The 18,766-nt window shown below is 37.1% G+C and overlaps 1 long non-coding RNA gene across 4 annotated transcripts in view; it reads left to right on the top strand.

Annotated features, from left to right (window-relative positions):
• Positions 1-2,223: 2,223 nt before the first annotated feature.
• The window catches only part of LOC130256373 (uncharacterized), a 59,242-nt gene continuing 42,699 nt past the window's right edge, over positions 2,224-18,766 (top strand). For 3 of the 4 annotated variants that reach the window (XR_008841101.1, XR_008841100.1, XR_008841099.1), the window contains exon 1: positions 2,269-2,619. This is a non-coding gene — a long non-coding RNA (uncharacterized LOC130256373). Of the gene's footprint in view, positions 2,620-18,766 lie in introns of all 4 variants that reach the window. The other variant, XR_008841098.1, reaches the window with a different exon arrangement.

The following is an 18,766-nucleotide window of genomic DNA, read 5'->3' as shown; positions in this document are numbered from 1 at the left end:
TAGCCTAAATCTTAATTTTGTTTTCTTTTCAATGGACATGACAGGGAGAATAAAATGTCCATTTAGATGCACACATACATATAAAGATGCACTTCTCTCACTGGAGGCAACAGCAAAGTATTAATGTGGTCTCCAAAATACTGTGAGTCACAAAAACGTCTGCTTGTATTATCTATGCCTTTGATTCATGGATCAAGAAATGCAGTAAAATAATCATTGCTCCAGAGTCCCTAGATTTTCCTGAAATCCACTCCTGAGTTGTTTGAGGAAAGAGCTAAACAATAATAAATGAACCCAGATGTTTATTCCCTCTCTGTAAAGAGCTTTTCAGCATTTTAAAAATCAGAAACTGACATTCATGAAAAAGATGTATTTAAGACAAGACCATGTATTAGTCTTAAAACCAAAGAGTTTACTGCTCTCTAGAGTAGGGTTTCTTTTATTAGTATTTCTTCCCTCTTTAATTGAATTAAACAACAAAAAAAACTCAACCAAAATTATGAAGACCACCAGCACAGTGAAAGAAAGAAAATGTCTCCCAGGGTTTTCAGTTCTCTTCCCTCAATGTTCTGGAGTCCAGATGTTGAAAACCTAGTGGAACTGAAAACATTTTTGGAGGGTGGAGAGAAAGTTTTGACGCTACATCTGTAGCCTTATTTTATCCAAACCAGACAATTATCTTTCTTCATGAAGATTAAATGCCAAACAACAACACCCATGAAACCACACCTTTTATATATTATTGCTAAACAGTATTTATAAGTGAGCCTGCTGAAAAAACCCCCACTCTGCATCTTCTTAGCACTTAGAATCAAAGGTCTTTACAAGGCCTTCTTAACTCAGACTAGAATATTTACTGTTTTCATCTTCCTTAAAATCCTGTTTGTCAGGTGTGTCAGTTTATTTTTAAGAAACGTACTTTTTCCTGCTCACATATCAAGCAAACACATATTGATTTGCTGCAGCCATACCAGGTCACAGGATATGGAGGAACGTTCCCGTATCTTACGCAACTACACCTGGAATATGGTGTTCAGCTAAGTGATGACAAGGGTGGTCAGTGAGGTGATGATAAAAGTCTATAAATAGTTTAAGAGAGTGAAACTCTGAGGAGGGAGAAGCATTGGTTTAAGGTGGACTGAACAAGCTTCACTGGAAGAAACAAAACAATGCCCTGGCAGCCAGGGCCAGGCATAGGCTGCTGAAAGGTCTTGTACACACTACAATTGCCAGCAGAGCAGTCTGGGCTTGGCCTTGCGTACACCACAGACATAGAATGAATTTACTATCCCAGATTAATTATTCTGGGAAATTTCCAAGCATATTTAAGCACTTCAACTGCTAAATTTGGCCCCAAGTTCAACAGTCCACCAACAGGAGTCACACGGTGGGTGTATTTAGAACTACACTCGACACAGCACTGGAAATGCGTAAGAAGAAATAAATCTGCCCAGAGAGGAAGATGGACACAAATCCTGCAAATCTGTCATACCTCTGTTTTCTGTAGTTCTAGGAAAACATGCATGTGGGATTTGGGAAAGGTCTTTTTAATAAGGGTTAATTGGAGAAGTATGTCACACATGACTGAGTACCGTTTCAAATTACTGCTCACGCTGGCATAACTAAATCAGACAAATGACAGAATACCAAAATAGGGAATAGTCAATATTCTTCCCTCCTACTTAGTATTTATATCTTAATTATTTTCAAATATCAGCAATTACAGATTTTCTGGAATTTATTGCTTCTTTCAGAATATTACTAAGACTATATCATAAAATGTCCCAGAGATCCAATAGTTCTGTAAAATCTTTCTTCTGTTGTCACATTATTAGTCTAGGCTTTCAAATTGCTGGATTCATTTACCTGGTTTATCTGATGCAGGATAAATTATACTGATATAGCCCTTTCTAAGCTTAAAAAAAAAAAAAAAAAAAAAATGAAAAGGAAAAATAACCAGTAAACTAAATTTGTTATTCCCATGAAAATCACTGTACTGTCTGTAACATTGTGTTACTCTAAAAGTTAGGTCCCTAACCCCGAACCTGAAAGAGTCACTTCAGTTTCTCTGTGTTGCACAAGTTAACTGCAAGCATTTCCTGATGCTGAGAATGCAGGCAGAAAAAGGAAAAACGTCGACTTGAGAAAAGCACAGCTTCCAATCCCCACCCACCAGCTTCAGTCAAAGGGATGACTTCAGTCCCTTTCTTAACTAATCCTGTCACTGTAAAATCCTACAGTCATTCTTCCAGCATAAAGGGAAAACGGACTCACTAGGAGGACCTAGACTCTTTCAGCTTGAACTGTTAACCAATGGTGGAAATGCAAGAATGCTGAAGTTGTGCCTTCAGAGCCAATAGAGTGGATTTGTGTGTCCCACATGACTGTGTTTCCCCTGTCTTTCACATGGGCAGTATTTAGTTCAATTCAGAACTGCAGATAGTATAGCGTGCAGAGCAGCAATGGGATGTCTGAGCACAAGTAGCTGACTTCCAGGCGACTTCAGGAAGCACATTTGTACATTTCTCCTGAATTATCTGGGATTCTGCACCTTTGACATTCTCCAATCCTCCTTGTCGCTGCAAAAGGAGACAGCGACCTGCACAACACAACAAAACTGTGAGTACGGGCTCTATTTATTTTTATTTTCACCCGGTAAAGCAAATATCTTAAAAATGTCAAAATGCTAAATCAGTGATTACTTTTGTTATAAGATGAACAAGTATCTAAAGTGTTATTCAAATTCAGAAATATTTCTTGCATGCTTCAATAAAAGAAAGAGGGGAAAAAAAAAAAGCAAAAGCGAGTTATCCTCCAGGGCAGTGCCTCCATGCACGCTGCGTGACACACTGCTTCCTGACTTAGACAGTGTGCTGCTTTGTTCATAAAGAAAAACAAAGACAAAAAGCCCTACACACGTATGTTGTTCACTTTTATTTGTACTCTGTGTCTAATCAGGCCTGATCTGTCCCCAAGGGGAAAACATAAAGGCAAACTTTAACTCCGCCAGCAAGGGCAGCCCAGACTTTGCAGACATCTGACAGTTATTATAATTAGCTATGAAAGACAGCGAAGACACTTTGGGGCAAATAGCTCTTACATTTGGAACAATGAAGTCGAGCAAGGTTCCCATCCCACCCCTTCCACGGGGGGAGGGGGAGAGGCGAGGCAACGGGGGGAGTGTTAGGAAAGGGTTATGGCTGGACTGAAAACACACAACTAGTGTAATATCTGGACTCACTCAGCATGAGGAGAGGCTTTTTGATAAGCAACTTTACCTCTAGATTGCAGTTTGCATTCACTCAGATTCCTGCTGGGGTGGGAAAGGGTGTGGGTCTCTTCACGGTATAACGTCAGAAGGTCGGGGTGGAGGGGGCAGCGGGGACGAAAGGGGCAGAAAGAAGAGAATATCCATAGCAGGAGACATTGAAATTGTTTCCCAAAGCTTTACTGGCCAGATCTCCTTAAGCCCAAGTTGCTTTCTGGGCAAGATTTATGAGAGTTCTCAAACAGAAGCAACAGACAAAGCAGCGCTTTTTTTCTCCTTCTTCTTCTTCCTCGGAAAAGAAATTGAACCCAAACAAATAATCGTATAATAAACAGCACAGATTTGTATTTTTGCTCTTCCCCCGCCGCCCCCCCCCCCCCCCCACATGCTTGTAAGACCTTTGATAAGGTATTTCCCCCCTGCCTGCACGATCCTTCCCACCCCCCTTCCCTACCAAAAGTTAGATTCTGAAAACTACGATCAGAAGGGAAAAAGCAAAGACAATAGAAATCTGACTCGGTCCTGGCTGGGCTGGATGTCTAATAATGCATGAAGTGAAAACAGTTTCTAAGTGAAAGATCAGCAGACTTCTTTAAAAAAAAATAAAAAATTAAGTGCAATAAGGAGAAATTGTTGAAAGACTCCAGACGCTACTAATTATGGCTTAAATAAATCTTCCTGGACAGATGTTTGCTTGCTCCCACTGCAGGGAAAGGAACGTTAAAAGAAGCATTTTTTAAAAGAGGATCTAAAGAGGATCTAACATGAAGCTCCTACATATGATTTTCTTTCTTCTTTTTTTTTTTTTTTTGTAAATACACAGTTTTATTCTTTGTCTGCCCTCCTGTTATCTCCCCCTCCCCCAATCGCCGCCCACTGTGAGCTGAGACACCTGAAGGCTAGACACAATGATCAACAGAGCACTGCGCTCGCCTGTCTGGATTCCAGCCAGATTTTTTTTTTTTTTTCCCTTCCACAATCAAGGAGCCTGCACGCAACGCATGGCAAGCCCCTTGCTCTGCTATGTGCAGATCAGACAGAAGTCTGAAACGTGCTGCAGAAAAGATTAAAGACAAACACAAGCCTTTCCTCCTTATGTCGGCCAGGCTCAGTTTCAACTTTGTTATGATTTGCAAAAAAAATACAAAATAAGAAACTCTGTAAACATATATACACATTAATGTACTAAACATATGCACACAGTTTCCAACACAGTGTATCTAGGGACATACAGTGCTTCCCGTTTTACTGTGATTTCTACTCTAGGTTTGCAGTCAATGCAGTATTTTATGTTAAGTTCACGCATCACTTACATAATTGCTCTGTAGCTCTCAAATATATGCAAAGGTTTAGTATGTGCATATATTACATAAAGACAAGTAGCTACTGTACAGATACCCATTCCTGAGTGCCCATCAAGCTGAAATTTTACCAAATATTTGTGTTTAGAGAGATTAGCAAGAGCCCCTGGACAGTTTTATGATAGTTTTCAGGAGGCAGTAGCGAAATGCTTTGTGAATAGGCTGTGTTCCAGCGGAGGATGGGGAGCATGGCAGGGCACTGAGCTGGCCCTGTGAGCCCTGGCCTTCCTGCTGCCACAGCCCCGAGAAAAGCCGAGTGGCCCCGTGTCATCGTGCCACAAAGTTGGGCTTGGGAATGCAGTACTCCCCAAAATAGTTGCTCTCCATTTGGTGTGGCTATGGGTGGGGTTAGCAGACATACAGGGGAAAGGCAGATTCAAAGCCTGGATTCTATTTAATTTTTAAACGCATGCTGTGCAGACCGACCTATTTTCTAAACTCTTCAGAATTTCATTACCTTGCGGTACAAATTACGGTGTGATAGACATGGTGACTAATATTTGCTTTTCAATGTGAACTTTGTATGAAAAAGACCTAACAGAAAATACATTTTAAAACACACAACCACATGCACACATGTGCAGTGCTTTTTATTTACTCCCCGAAAAGGCTTAAACTATATTTTAATCACTGTAACAGGCATCCTAAGGAAAAGATAATAAATTTTTTAGCTTTTTTTGCTAATATTGCTTATAAACTCTCTGAGAAAAGGAATCAAGCATAAGTATCCCATAAATTTAATCTTAAAAAAAAACTTCCTTTCCAAATAGAGAGGACATGCAAACAAAAGATTGCATGTAGTAGCAGCAATATCCACAGCAAAGTAAAATTTCCTGAATAGAGATTTCAGAAAAAATAAGTGAATGAATCAAGAGCTGCCATCAAATTTGTATTCCGGCATTTTATTTTTTAGTAAACAAGGGGTTTAATGCTTTTCTAAATGAACAATTTACACACCTTATATGAAATATACAAGCAAACTCTACACAATGGTCATACATGAGGAGTATATATTTTTTAATTATATGTATGTACACATGTTCAATAGTATTAAGGTGATAATTTCCTTTCTACTTTTCCTGGCATATTATGTTTTAAAACAAAATTTGTCGCTTGTTTCAGAAAATGTGTTTCAAAATAATGCCTGCAGTTAAATTATGAAGTGCTCACTTTCATTTTCTTAATGTAATGACAAGGCAATAATATTTTTATCCTTTCCTAAAGGCTGAAATCCTATGCAAATCAATCCCTCTAAACTTCAGAAGTGGTTTACACACTATCTTGTCTTAGAAGGTTATTTCAACTAGCAATTTATGCAATGTTAGTCAGTGTAAAAGTAATGTCTAATCACATAAGAGATAAGCATTAAGCCGGAGAACGTGAATACAGGGTCCTTGCCTCCATGTTTAGTTCAACACTCTTCCCTTCTCCCAGTAAGGTCTCTTGGGTTTTGTGAGTGCTGGGTACAACTGCTCTGACTAGAGTAGGGAGACATACCTGACCAGTGTTGCTTTAAAAATGGCATTATCCTCTCCTGCTGTTGTTGTCCATGCACCTGAGATTTGGAGCTGTGTATTTTAGATTTTTACAACAGAAATTTATTTACCTTTTGTGAAAATTGCTGACCTCTGTTTTTTACTGACTTCTTTAACTTTTTAATAGTTGATGCTGAAATAATGCAATAATGGAAGCTCATGCATATTTTTTACTCCATTCCTTGAAAATTTGGCATTTATTGCAGCTTGTCTCAGCCTGTGGCTTACATTTGGTTTTGCACATTCCATGTGCTACTCACAGAAACTTCAAATTCTAATTTCCTTTTTAAAATTCTCCTCTCCCCTCTTCCCCCCATGCTTCCTGTTGCATTGGCTTGTTGGAGCCTTTCCTAGTTCAAGCAGAAGTGTGACTTTTAGTCCTAGACATAAAGCGCTCAGAATTACCTCCAAAACTTGCAAAAGATTGGTAGTTTCACTGATACCTCTTCAGAGCTGAAGCAACTTGAGAACCTACCAGAAACATAGTCTCAATAAGGTAATGGGGTCAAATGAGCTCATGCATTACAGATAGGAAGAGAACAGCAAATTGCATTTTTACAGATAAAAAGTGCAAAGTTTTAATGTAAACATATTTCTGTTTGATATTTTAGCAAACTGTTGCAAAGCTCAAACTACAGAAAAGTCAAAACTACTTTCAGCATGGTACAGTTAGGCCAGATGGCCACGTGTTCTTTTCTTATTTAGATGAGACTTTTCCTTTCAATAACATCTTTCTTCCTGACCTGCTTAAAAATTCCAGCGAATGAAATCAGCACAGGATTTTCAATTCTAATTGACCATGTGCAGAGGAAAGGCCAGTAGAGAAATCAGTAGGACCATTGTAAGGCACACTGCATCAATCTCTCCTTTGTCCTGAATCTTTTCTTGTATGAGCTAAAATAATTAAGAATATTTAATTTATATTATTTGTACAGCAGCAAAACTAGCAGCATTCAGGCAAAACTCATAGTGAGTTCCTCTTTTAGAAATGTATGTAACAAGGAAAATGTATGTCTGACACCAGACAAGCAGGTACTTGTCATCATTTAATGGCTAAATATTAAAAAAACAAAACAAAAAACCCTCATAAAACTGGAAACAAACCTCCCAAAACAAACTGACCAAAAAGATTGAGAGGTGTGGCTGAATTAAAGCATGAACAGCTTTACCTTTTCTAATGAGGGTAGAAGATTTGAAGGATATGGTACTTAAAGAAATTTTTGAAAAGCACATTTTCAGAGTCTAAAAAAATGTATTTTTCCACTGTCCAAAATATTGAGCCTTAAAACATCTGTAATCTTCAAAAGCCTCAAATTTTCCTATATAGGTTTTACCTGCACACATCCAACCCACACTGCATTGGTTGTGATAAGCCTCAATTGTGTCTGTGTGATCTACATGAGAGGTACAGACTACAAAAACTGTGTGTATCAAACACAAACATTACCTACAGAAATACACACCCAGAGGACATCATTGCAGCCTTACCTACTATTTTACTTGCATTTAGTGAGATGTGTGTGAAGCAATGTAACAATATCTGAGATTTAACGAGTATGCAAAGGATGCACAAAGTCCTACCTATGTTTTTATGTAGCCCATGGATAAGGTAAGTGGGTGAAAGGAATCTTTCAGAAGAAAAGGGGGTGGGGAAAAAGACTGAGAGCAATATAGAACAAGATTGGTTGGTTAAAAAAGTAGAAAAAACTTATGCTGAATTCACTCTACTCCTCACAGTTTAGTTTAGCATGATGCTTGAATGGTTTGGTGGTTTTGTATTATCACTATAAGCTTACATCAAGAAACAACACCTGTAGAATATAAATTTTGAAAAATAGTTATGAAAATGGTTTCATTGGTGGTTTCGTATTATCACTATAAGCTTACATCAAGAAACAACACCTGTAGAATATAAATTTTGAAAAATAGTTTTGAAAATGGTTTCATTAAGATAACCTGAAGAAAATAAGGGTTTCATTAAACCTAATAATTTTTAAACTTAAGTTGAAAAACAAATCCAGGAGAAAATTCAGTGGGCAGCATGGCCTTTGCTATATGTCAAGCATGCAGTCCAAATAACATTTGCATGAAGAAACATGCCTGAGAACATAAAACAAAGCACAGACCTTGGGTCTGGCCAGGCAGACATGGTAAAAGGTCTGATTTCAGCTCTTCAGCAAGATGTTTCATAGCCTTGGGCAAGTCATTTAACTGCCTTGCTTCACATCTACGTCACATTAGCAGAATTTAAGTTTTGAATATGTGATTATAATTATGAGGTCAGCAAAGAGATACCACAGAAGAAGATTCAGGAGAGACCTCAGATGCTTGAAAACAACATTAAATACTAGACAGAACAATGGTCTTTTGTTTCTGTTATTGAGATCATTTTTGGTGTGGTATTTCTACAACAAGAAAGATACAAAAAGACAAGATATAAAGCCTCTTTCTCAAGAGATCAATGTCATTCAGTTCTAGCTTAATTTTCTACAGCTCTTCATGTACTTGAACATTCATTTCTTATTTTTCACTAATTTGCAACAAAATATCAGAATACAGGATAAATGGAAGATACTGCTCCATCTGTAAGGATGCTCAAGATTCAACACTCATGCAAGACCTGCCACTAGAACACTGACCCCAGTAATGGCTTATTGAACAGGCTGTGCCAGGGTACCAGTGGGACAGAGCAGGTTAAATGCTGCACTGCACGACCAGAGCTCAGTCCTGCACCCTGGACACGCACTGCCTCTGGTGTTCTGCACCAAGGAGCTCATCCTGGAATGGCGTCGAGTGCATTATTGCTTATAAAGCCTAAAGCCAACCCCTCCCACCCTCAAAGTTCAGCATGTGCCCAAAGCATCGTGCTGAAACAGGGCTTTAATTTCTACAGAGCACATTCTTCTGAAAAGTAAATACCTCTGCTGGGTTCTGCCCCCAGAATTGTGCTCCCAGGTTCGCCTTTCTGTTTCTATCTACGCTTCTTTGATTCCTGCCACTAAACAGACCAAGTTAGAAGCCCCTTAGCAGTGACACTAAAAATCACTTTGCAGGAACAGAAATCAGTGAGCCTGCACTGTCCAAGAGACTTGACAGGACACCTTTTGAGGTCACCATTGTGTGTCTGAGTAATGGCCATAGAACTGGAAACTGTTTTCTCTCACTGAGGAAATATAAGGCACCTCCGTGCAAAACAAACAAACAAAAAAAAAATCTGAAACATTATCTTATTAATGTTGTCACTAATCAATATTCATGCACAGTATGAAAGAAATACTCAGAATTTCAGCTACCTTGCATCAGCGTGGCTCACAAGATGTAAAAACTAATGAAAAAGGCAAAGTGACAGAGCTGCTGAACATCCCAGCAGGTTTACAGAAAGGGTAGGGCAGTGAAAAGTGGGTGAGAGGAAAATATCCTGTGTGGAAGTACAGCCTTGTGCAGTGCTCAGAACAAGGAGAGGAAGTGAGCAAAATGTGCACAGTTACATGCAACTGATGGGCTGTATTTCACCAGCCTATTTTTACTGTCAAGGCTCCAGACTATATTAGAAGTCTATCCAGTCTCAAACCATGGGATGTGGATAATGGGATCAGATAAAATGATTAAAATCAGTTTGGTCTCATGCTTTCATCTACCAAGTGTAATAGATGCAAAACTGAAAGACTTAATTGTATAACAAAAGTATAAGCAACTCTTTGTTTTATCTCTGCATTTTTCAGTTTAGAGAAATCGATGAGGTTTTCCTCTGTTTGTTTGATTGAAAAAAACAACAATGGCAAACAAGATGATTCTTTTCTTGCAGCATCCCAGCTGAAACTAGTTTCATCTATCCAAACAAATAAACTCAGAAGTTTTGCAGAAAAAAATTTTATACCACATCCCAGGAGATATTTTACATAGAGTGTCTGGTTAATAAGCTTCAGAAACAAAGACTGCTTTTAAGTAGTTTACAGAGTTTAATAACTGCCTTTTTTTAGAAGTAAAAATCTGATAATTTCCCAGAATGTCTTATCCATACACTGAGTTTGTACTACTGTTTTCATGTATTTTTTTTTTTTTTTTTGCATATTTGAAACCATTTTTCGCAGAGAAAAATTTGCAAATGAAAGGATTTAAAAAGATAAGTCTAGCAAATGACGACAGTGAAGAAAAGCAGTTCTCAAGGTTGATTAAAAGACTTGGAAAGGGTTAAAAATTCAGATCTTTATGTAAGAATTATAAATGAAAGGAGAGTTAAAAAGGGGGAGAAGCGGGGGAAGAGCTAAGCTGCTGGTGACTTGAGTGTATTTATGGATTACTATGTCCTGAAAAGAAGAAAACCAGAGTTGTAAGATGACACTGCAGGGGTTGTCTGGACTTTTCACCGAGTGTAAAGTCTGTTTAGTCAGTGTCTTAATGCCTAATGCTGACCTTTGCCCTCTTCACTCCTCCCTGCTCCAGGTGCAACATTTTTGCAAGTGCTTTAACATTATTGGAAAGTTTTTGCAGGTTTCACACACTGCAAAGTGCACAGAGCATTTTATAGATCCATTATGCCCACTCAATATCAAGGGTTAGCACATTTTTTTATCCTAAGTACACACACTGATTTGTTTTACACCTTTTCCCTTATTACTATTACTGATTAAATTAATAAAAACAAAAGCTTATTTGTAATGGTATTTAATTTACATAATTCTATACAAAATTAAGTATAAATTCATCTCATGCACCCCAGCCCTGTGATTTATACCAGGAGTATGCAACATATGCTGGCAATGCTATTGATCTCTTTTAAATTAATTCTCTTTGCTATGGAAATGGAAGACAAAAAACAAAACCCATTGCTACAAAATAGTCAAGGAAATATAGCTTATTTTCCTCAGGAAAAAAAAAATTGATTTCTTGTACAGTTATTAATTAGATTTGAACTGATATAAATTTTAAAGAAAAGCAGCAGTTTTAGAAACTAATAGTAAGAAGAGCCAAACTAAGGTCTGTACAATTTCAATTTTGATTTACCAAAATAAAGAGTGTTTTAAATCTCTAAATTCTACAGTTTTCAGTAATGAAGGTAATATAAAAGTACCTACAATTATTTCTCTGTCCTTTATGTTTAGGAGATGATTGCTATGGTTTTTGGGGCCTACAATTTAACTTTTCTGAAGAGAAAGTATAATCTGGGTACCATCATCTTCAAGAGCACTAGAGATGATGTGTTGTTTCTGGAAAGGGTACTGTGAGCATTTCTTGCCACTGTGGGCAAGGAATTCATTTTCCCCATGCACCCAATGCTGCTGGACTTCCAGCTCCTTTGGATTTCACCTGGCGTTGCCGAATGATCTTCACTGTGTAATATCAGATATTAAAACTCATCCTTCTGCAGTGGCATAAAGCTTACTGCAAATCCAAGACTGCCCAGTCATGCTTCCTGCACTTTGTGATCTGTACTAGGTAATTATGCCCCCACAAAAATTAAAAACTATGATTTCGAAATTGAAAGTTTTTAAATAACTGACTGATTTCTCCACATTCCTTCCTCACTGAGCTATGCTGAGAAATGTTCATTACATTGAAGGAAAAGAAAGGAGGAAAAGGATTGGTTTAAAAGAGGTGAATAGCAGCAGGTAGGCTTTATGGAAAACCCTACTAGTGTAGCCATAATAACCCAGGATAACACTTCTTCTATGCACAGCATTACTTCAAGGTGAGACTTACATAAAAAAAGAGTTCAGATGAGGGTTTATATTTAGGGAATTGCTATGACAGAGATATGTTTGCATCTGGACTAAAACATTTATTTTACCTGGATTACCTTTTAGATATGCTAAACAGCTATACTTCTTACAGGACACTGTACCTCTCTAAAAGAATGCTTTGGTGTTTTCCTATAGCATTTCTAAATAAAAATTAGCTTAGGCCATCTTTATTACCTAGAAAGTTTTAAAGGGTCTGATTTTGGGGGAGATTTTTCTTTAAAACAAAATATAGATCTTAATATAGTAGTTTATTCCAGGAATAGGCACAGGTCAAGGGGTCAAAATACTCTGGGAAGTAGGTTCTGAAACAGTTTTCTTATATTTTCAATTTAATTTGTAACACTGCAACTACAAGAGAATAATGGGAAAAAAAGTCTGTTTATTGCATGACAGAGTATTTCTAGAGCACAAAGAGCGCTCCTGTTCACAGTGCAGCTGCTAACAACTCATCAACACTCCTTGTTTAAGAGGAGTACAATTAGAAGTCAAAACTTTAAAAACCTGAAAAGTTATTACTGCAGTAAGCCATGCAACTGGATTTGATTTCTAGCCAGAGTGTATCCCTTTGCTCCTGACACTGTTTACAAGACATATTTAGTGCAGGTGGTACTCTCCTTAATTTCACTGAAGGTCAAGTGTACTTGTCATAATTGTATTTTTTGCACAGCTGAGAATTCAACTACTTGTGCAGACTGAAAATAGACATTGTTTCTGTAAAAGAAACACAGAGCACTGAAGAGTTGGACTTGAAATAAACAGAATGAAGTAAATTCTCACAGTTTTCACCTACTATCTCATCAAGATCATCACTTTTGAGTCTGCTGTGTATCAGTGGAAGCAGACATTTGGGTCCTTCACTCCCAGAACTTCAGAATCCTCTGTCTGGAAAAGTGATTTCATTTATCTTGCTTTACATGGCTATTTTAGGTTTTTTTCAGGACTACAAACTAAGGTGGAGGTTTTGCAATATTTGCAAATGAGTGACATTACAACGATTTACAAGAATAAAAATGAATAAAACTGAAATTAATCAAGATGCAAGAATTAATCTAATGCAAGAAAAACTAATTACCAAAAATATAAATTCATTTTTTGCTATTTTGGAGCATCAAAATCATGGCTTTCAGGAGAGACTCCGTTTTATTCTCTGTAAAGTCTAAACTGATTTGTTACAATCGTCAGATAGCAAACTAAATCTGCTTCATGGCAGAAATAGGATACTATTCTTGTGCTTTGATTCATTTACTCTTATGAATTTTCAGTCTCTCCTACGTGCAATACGTGCACCTAAAATACAAAAAGTTGTCCACAGAACCTTCATTTTTCTGTGAATATATTTCCCTCATCCTCTAGCTTACAATCATTCCTTTTGTCTTCACTATGCATTATACCTGAAGAAAGGAAATTAAAGCAAAACATCTCCAAATTGTGTTTCATTATATTTTTTTTCATGTCAGTTGAAAAAAGCCATAACAAAGAAGCCCCAAACAACCAGGTGTCTCCTTCTGTAATTCTTATGTAATAGATCAGTCTTGCATAACACTTAAAAAATCCTCCAGTTTTCTTCAAGGAAATGATTTCCTAATATATCAGACACAAGGAAGAGAAATTATCCTTCTTTCCAGATTCTCTTCATGTCAGGACCAGAGCTCAGGTTTGCTTCAGAGCATCAGTTCACAAAATTCTAAAACTAGAGACAGATTCCTCTTGTGAAATCCATTTTCTGATTAGCAGCTTCTTACCCACCTCTTCTACCCCCATCCAATCTGCTTGTCTAAACAACTCTGCCCTGAATTGCTGTATTCCTCTGCAAACAGCAAAGTGTAAAGATGTAAAAATCGGAACTAGTTACATAAATACACAGCTTACTCTATATCATGAGAGTTATAAAAATGTTATTTAAAAGCAAAAATGCAAGCAGAATAGTTCCTCTTCATGGAGGAGGTCGAAGATACAGAAATACTTTCATTAAATTGACACAAGTTCAAAACTTCAAATCTACATTTTCATTATTGTGGAAACCTCAAAAAAACCCCAGATTGCAATCTGATTAGTTTCTGTTATTTCCTCACAACAAAAAATAGTACAGTACAGCAAGCAGCAGAGTCTCATGAAATTTTGCTAAGTCAACTTACAGAGCATTGGTATTTCAATCTGTGGGATTCATCTGACATTTTGTTTGTAAATCCAAGCTTCCTCTTTCTTCACCGCACTGGCAAACTTATTTTTTAGTTGTATTTATTTGTAATTATATAGTTTAACTGCTTTATTTTATGGTCAAATCCACAAAACACATTCATTTTGTGGGTTTTTTTAGTTGTTTGTATTTAGTTTGTTTTTTTGGGTTTTTTTTTTAAAGAGGAGAAAATCACTATGCTATGCCACTTCTGTACTTATATTCAGGGAATAAATTTTACATAACTTCATTTAGAGAATTATTAAATCAGGAGTATTCTTTCAGTATCAGTTTTCCAGCTGAGTTTTTCAGATTCAATATTTAATTTGGGGTAACTGACGATTTTTTCCGTGGAAAAAAAAATTAAAAATCTATTGTCCTGCTAATGAAGGAAGTGAAACCTAAGTTACTTAAAAAGCTGATGAAGTTCCTGTCCTTTTCAAGGAGGAATCAAGACGGTTGTCGTTGAAACATTGGTTTAAATTTATACCACCAAAAAAATCCTGAAATGTAAGAAACAGTTCAAAGAGAAGAGGGAGTAACGCTGAATGTGTATCAAATTCACAAATCTACTTCTCAGATGCACAAATGCATCATTTCTTTGAGGAGATGGCAACACACTTGTACCTTTGTAGCAACCAGCGCAGGGAATCCCATTGAGCCTCATCCCAGCAGGCTCCAGTGGGGTCAGCCTCCATCGTGTTTGCAACACACTCTTGGAGAAAGGAGAATGCTGCCTTACATGCATGGGTTGTGAGAACATCAAGCCCATTGAAATGACCAGTGGGACTGGGCTGAATTCCCAACTTTTTATTGTATTAAGAAAAGGTCTCTACTCTGTCCTCCTGCAATTCTTCTCTGATGACTAACTCACTATGTGGTGCCTATATCCTGTCTTTTTCTTTCCTTCTTTGGGATTTACACAGAACAGACAGCAATGATTTCCTGCTGGATGCCCTCAGGATTCACTGCATGTTTTGGATGTTGCAAAGGAAGAGGAGACAGTCAAGAAAATTTGAGACTTTTATGGGAGAGGGGTTTGTGGCCTTTGGCTACAAGATCTTAATGAGCTTCCTGCTCCTTTTTTCCTTAGCTCTCTACAACAGGAGGAGGCAAGCATAACGAAGACTAGAATTGTGCACCCCTCCTTTCCAAAGATTTGTCATCCAGTAGCTTTAAATTTAGAAACTTAAATTGACTGTCATTTTTTTTTACTACACAAATATAAAATAAGTTATGTTAAGATAGCATTAAAGAGAAATGTGGGCGAGACTGCTTCTCAATTGTTCTGTTTGAAAACTTGTACTTTATTTCATGACAAGCAGCGAGATTCACTGGAAAAGACATTCTGCACTGAAAGATACTGGGCATACTTCATTACACAAGAATATTTCCAAATGAAGACCTTCTGCATTGTTTTCCATTTCCTTAAAGAAGGCCTCAGACTGTACCACCTGTCTAAACATATTTACAGTCTCTCCACACGGCTGCAAGCGCAATGTAGTGGAATTTTTCTAAGGGTCAAAGGTAGCACAACCGAAGAGGTTTTGTTTTGGTTCGTTTCTTAAGACACAAGAAGATGTCCATAAATTTTCTGCAAATCTATGTGCAGATATAACTAGCTTATAATAGAAACGTTCATTAATCTAATCTAGAGATAAAACTCTCTGAGTGGCTGATAAACAGTCAATAAACTTTTTGAAAACTGAGTAGTGCATTCTGCAGTTCACTTTTGACTTTTCTCTTTTGTTCTCTGCTGCCCTGTTTCCACTTTTTTTGTTTGTAAGATGTTAAGCCACAAAAGCAAACCGTGAATCTCCCAGCACACTTGCCAAGTTAATTTTACTTTTACTTCCTCATTTAAGGGGAAAAGGGGAGCTAGGGGCAAACATTTTGGATCAGCTGATACACACATATCTGAGGACAGGAGCAAAGATGAGAGATCAAACTTACCTAAAATTAGATAAGCAATTTCTGAATCACAAATATAACATATTTATCATTTGAATAATTTGTTCAAAATTTGACAGTTGCTATCTTTTCTGAAATTTCTATGTGGAGGATCCCTCCCCCATTCTCTAGGAGAGACATCTGGCTACCACTGAATGGAGTTTAATGTTTGAACATCCCATCTGGTTTCATCATGTTAACACATGATTCCAAGTCATTCAAGAACTATGAACAATGGATATTGTATTCCATATAGTGCCATGTGGATTTAATCTTTAAAAGATGGTGGCACTGTAGAACTCAATCTTTTAACTAAAAGTCAAAACATTTCATGTACTGAAAACTCATTTCCCACAGCCCCAGAAGTCCCACATTTTATCCTGCTCTGAGAACGACAAGGAGACAATGTCTCCCTAATATAGTGCTATTCTTATTGTTACCTACCACAACACCTATCTTGATAAATCAAGAACACATTTCCTAAACATGACAATTAAAAGCAGCATTAAAACAGATTTTTCATGAGGATACTCATCATTTTCATGTTCAAAATACTGCCAGATCGATTAAAAACAAAAGCAGAAGTTTAATGAGGCAAATGGAATTTGGGCACTTGTGCCTTCCGAGAGCTGGTAACTCTACCTTTCACTCACATTAGCATCTAAAAAAATCTACAAAAATCTAAATCTAAAATCTAAAAAAGTCTCTCCAAAACAAACTGTAAGGGCTTTCCTCAACACTTTATCAGCGCTACTTTATCTCAATGATATTGAAAGAACATCTAATCTCTATATACTCTTGAATTAAAATTTAATTTTCAGCTAATAACATTTTGTATTCAAACGGTTCTTTCACTTTATTTCTTCATAAGGATAATTGACTAGTGCTCCTGTAATGCTGATCCTATTTTTTTTTATTTCTTAAAGGATGCCTAGTAGTAAGAAATGTTCAATAAGTGGCTTATTATGAAAACTTGATAAAAACTTATTTCAGACTAGAAGAGGCTTATATAAACTTCAAGTGTAAGCGGGTATTTACATATTTCTTAGTTGTCCTTTGAGCCACCTAATAAAAGGATATTGCTTCATTAGAACACTTGGGAAAATTACTGGCTTTACCTGCAAGGCTGAGAAGATGAGGAAAATATAGATATTTTGGAGGGAAATACCTTTTTGGTGGAATGAAGCAGGACAACATGCTTTCCATCTTTAGAATTGGATCATGAAGAGTGACTAGTTTATCCTCAAAACTGTGAGGCCAGAGTCAGAATTTTTATTTAGTAGAGTCAATGTTTTATTTAGTATCACGATTTTACCAGCCAGCCAGCTCAAAGGTTGAACTTAGTTAGAAGTGTGGATCCGTAACATCAGGATTTTCACAGAAACACCAAAATCAAAAGTATTTAAGAGGCTACTTTTGATGCTTAAATGATCACTTTGTGTTGTCTGGAAAATTTCTTTACCTGTTTTACCTGCTGTATTTCAGTTGACAAAACCTGTCTAGAGGATAGGGGCTACTATATTGAATAAACAGGGCAAAGAAAGAAAAGATGTGCTCAAATTTATGGAAATGTATGAATTCCTCTGTGACAAACTGGAACTCCCAGCAAAGCAGGGTTGAAGGCTAGCTCCATCACTTGGAAATTATTTAAAATCTGTGGAGATCATAAAGACTGTTAAAACAGTGGATTATATTAATTGAACAGAGTTACTTCTAGCTGATTGCATCAGGGAAGATACTGAACTCCCTAAATTCAGGAGGAGAACTATAAAATGCAAGATTGGAATACAGATGGCAAACCTTGCTGATTTTAACTGTGTCCCACTGTTCCTATCACCTCTAATAATTAAATCATTAATACGGTAGTGACTATGTTCATTGATGACCACCTTAGTTTTACAGAACTAAGAAAATTGTTTGTTTCATTTGGCACTACTTCTGTCGACTCTTTTCAAGTAATTCTGGTATTCATTCAGCACACATTTATGCAAGCTATAGCAGACAGCCTGTGTCAGAAAGTCTTCAGAGTCTGTTTGTCTAATTCAAGTACTCTGCCTAGAAAGGCATTGCTTCTGAGTACTCAAAACCTATTCATTCAGTTCCTTATGCTGGCAGGCACAAAACACACAATAGTTCTCCGTTTGTAATCCATCTGCAACACCTGAATTGCAACAAGCACTTGTCATACACTGAAGAGAAAAAGGGATGCTGACAAAAGGAATCTAAGAAAACTGAAGTCCTAAACTGAATCTTCCTGAAAGCATTTTAAAAATTTATTTTATTTCTATGCCCTTAAGCCATGAATGTCTTAAAACATACAAGATCCATGCACAAAAAGAGCTAAAATCCTGTCTTCTAGAATTTAGGTAGCTAGTTAAAACTTGATGGTTTTATGTAAGTATTTTGTACTAGTGGAAAGTTTGACTTCTCAGACAGGATCCAGGATTACAGTTGGTTCTATTCAAGATCAATTTCACTTAAGATGTAGCAAGAGAAATTTGAAGACATAGCAAGACTTTCCCAGGGAGATAGAATTGATTTTAATGCTTTACTTCAAGGTAGACTGTGCTGGCCCAGCTAGACCATATGAAATTGGTGCCAAGTGATCCTCAATCAGATTAGCAATACATCCATTTAAAAGGGCAGTGATACAGTGCCTGATAGAGCTCTTGCTGTTACATCACTTCTCTAATTTACAAAAATATGTGGCATATCAATGCTAATTTTTTAGTTAG

The sequence above is a fragment of the Oenanthe melanoleuca genome, chromosome 8, assembly GCF_029582105.1.
Source record: "Oenanthe melanoleuca isolate GR-GAL-2019-014 chromosome 8, OMel1.0, whole genome shotgun sequence".
Taxonomy (NCBI): domain Eukaryota; kingdom Metazoa; phylum Chordata; class Aves; order Passeriformes; family Muscicapidae; genus Oenanthe; species Oenanthe melanoleuca.
The sequence above is the reverse complement of the archived record's forward strand: the minus strand, read 5'-3'. Positions and strand labels throughout refer to the sequence as shown.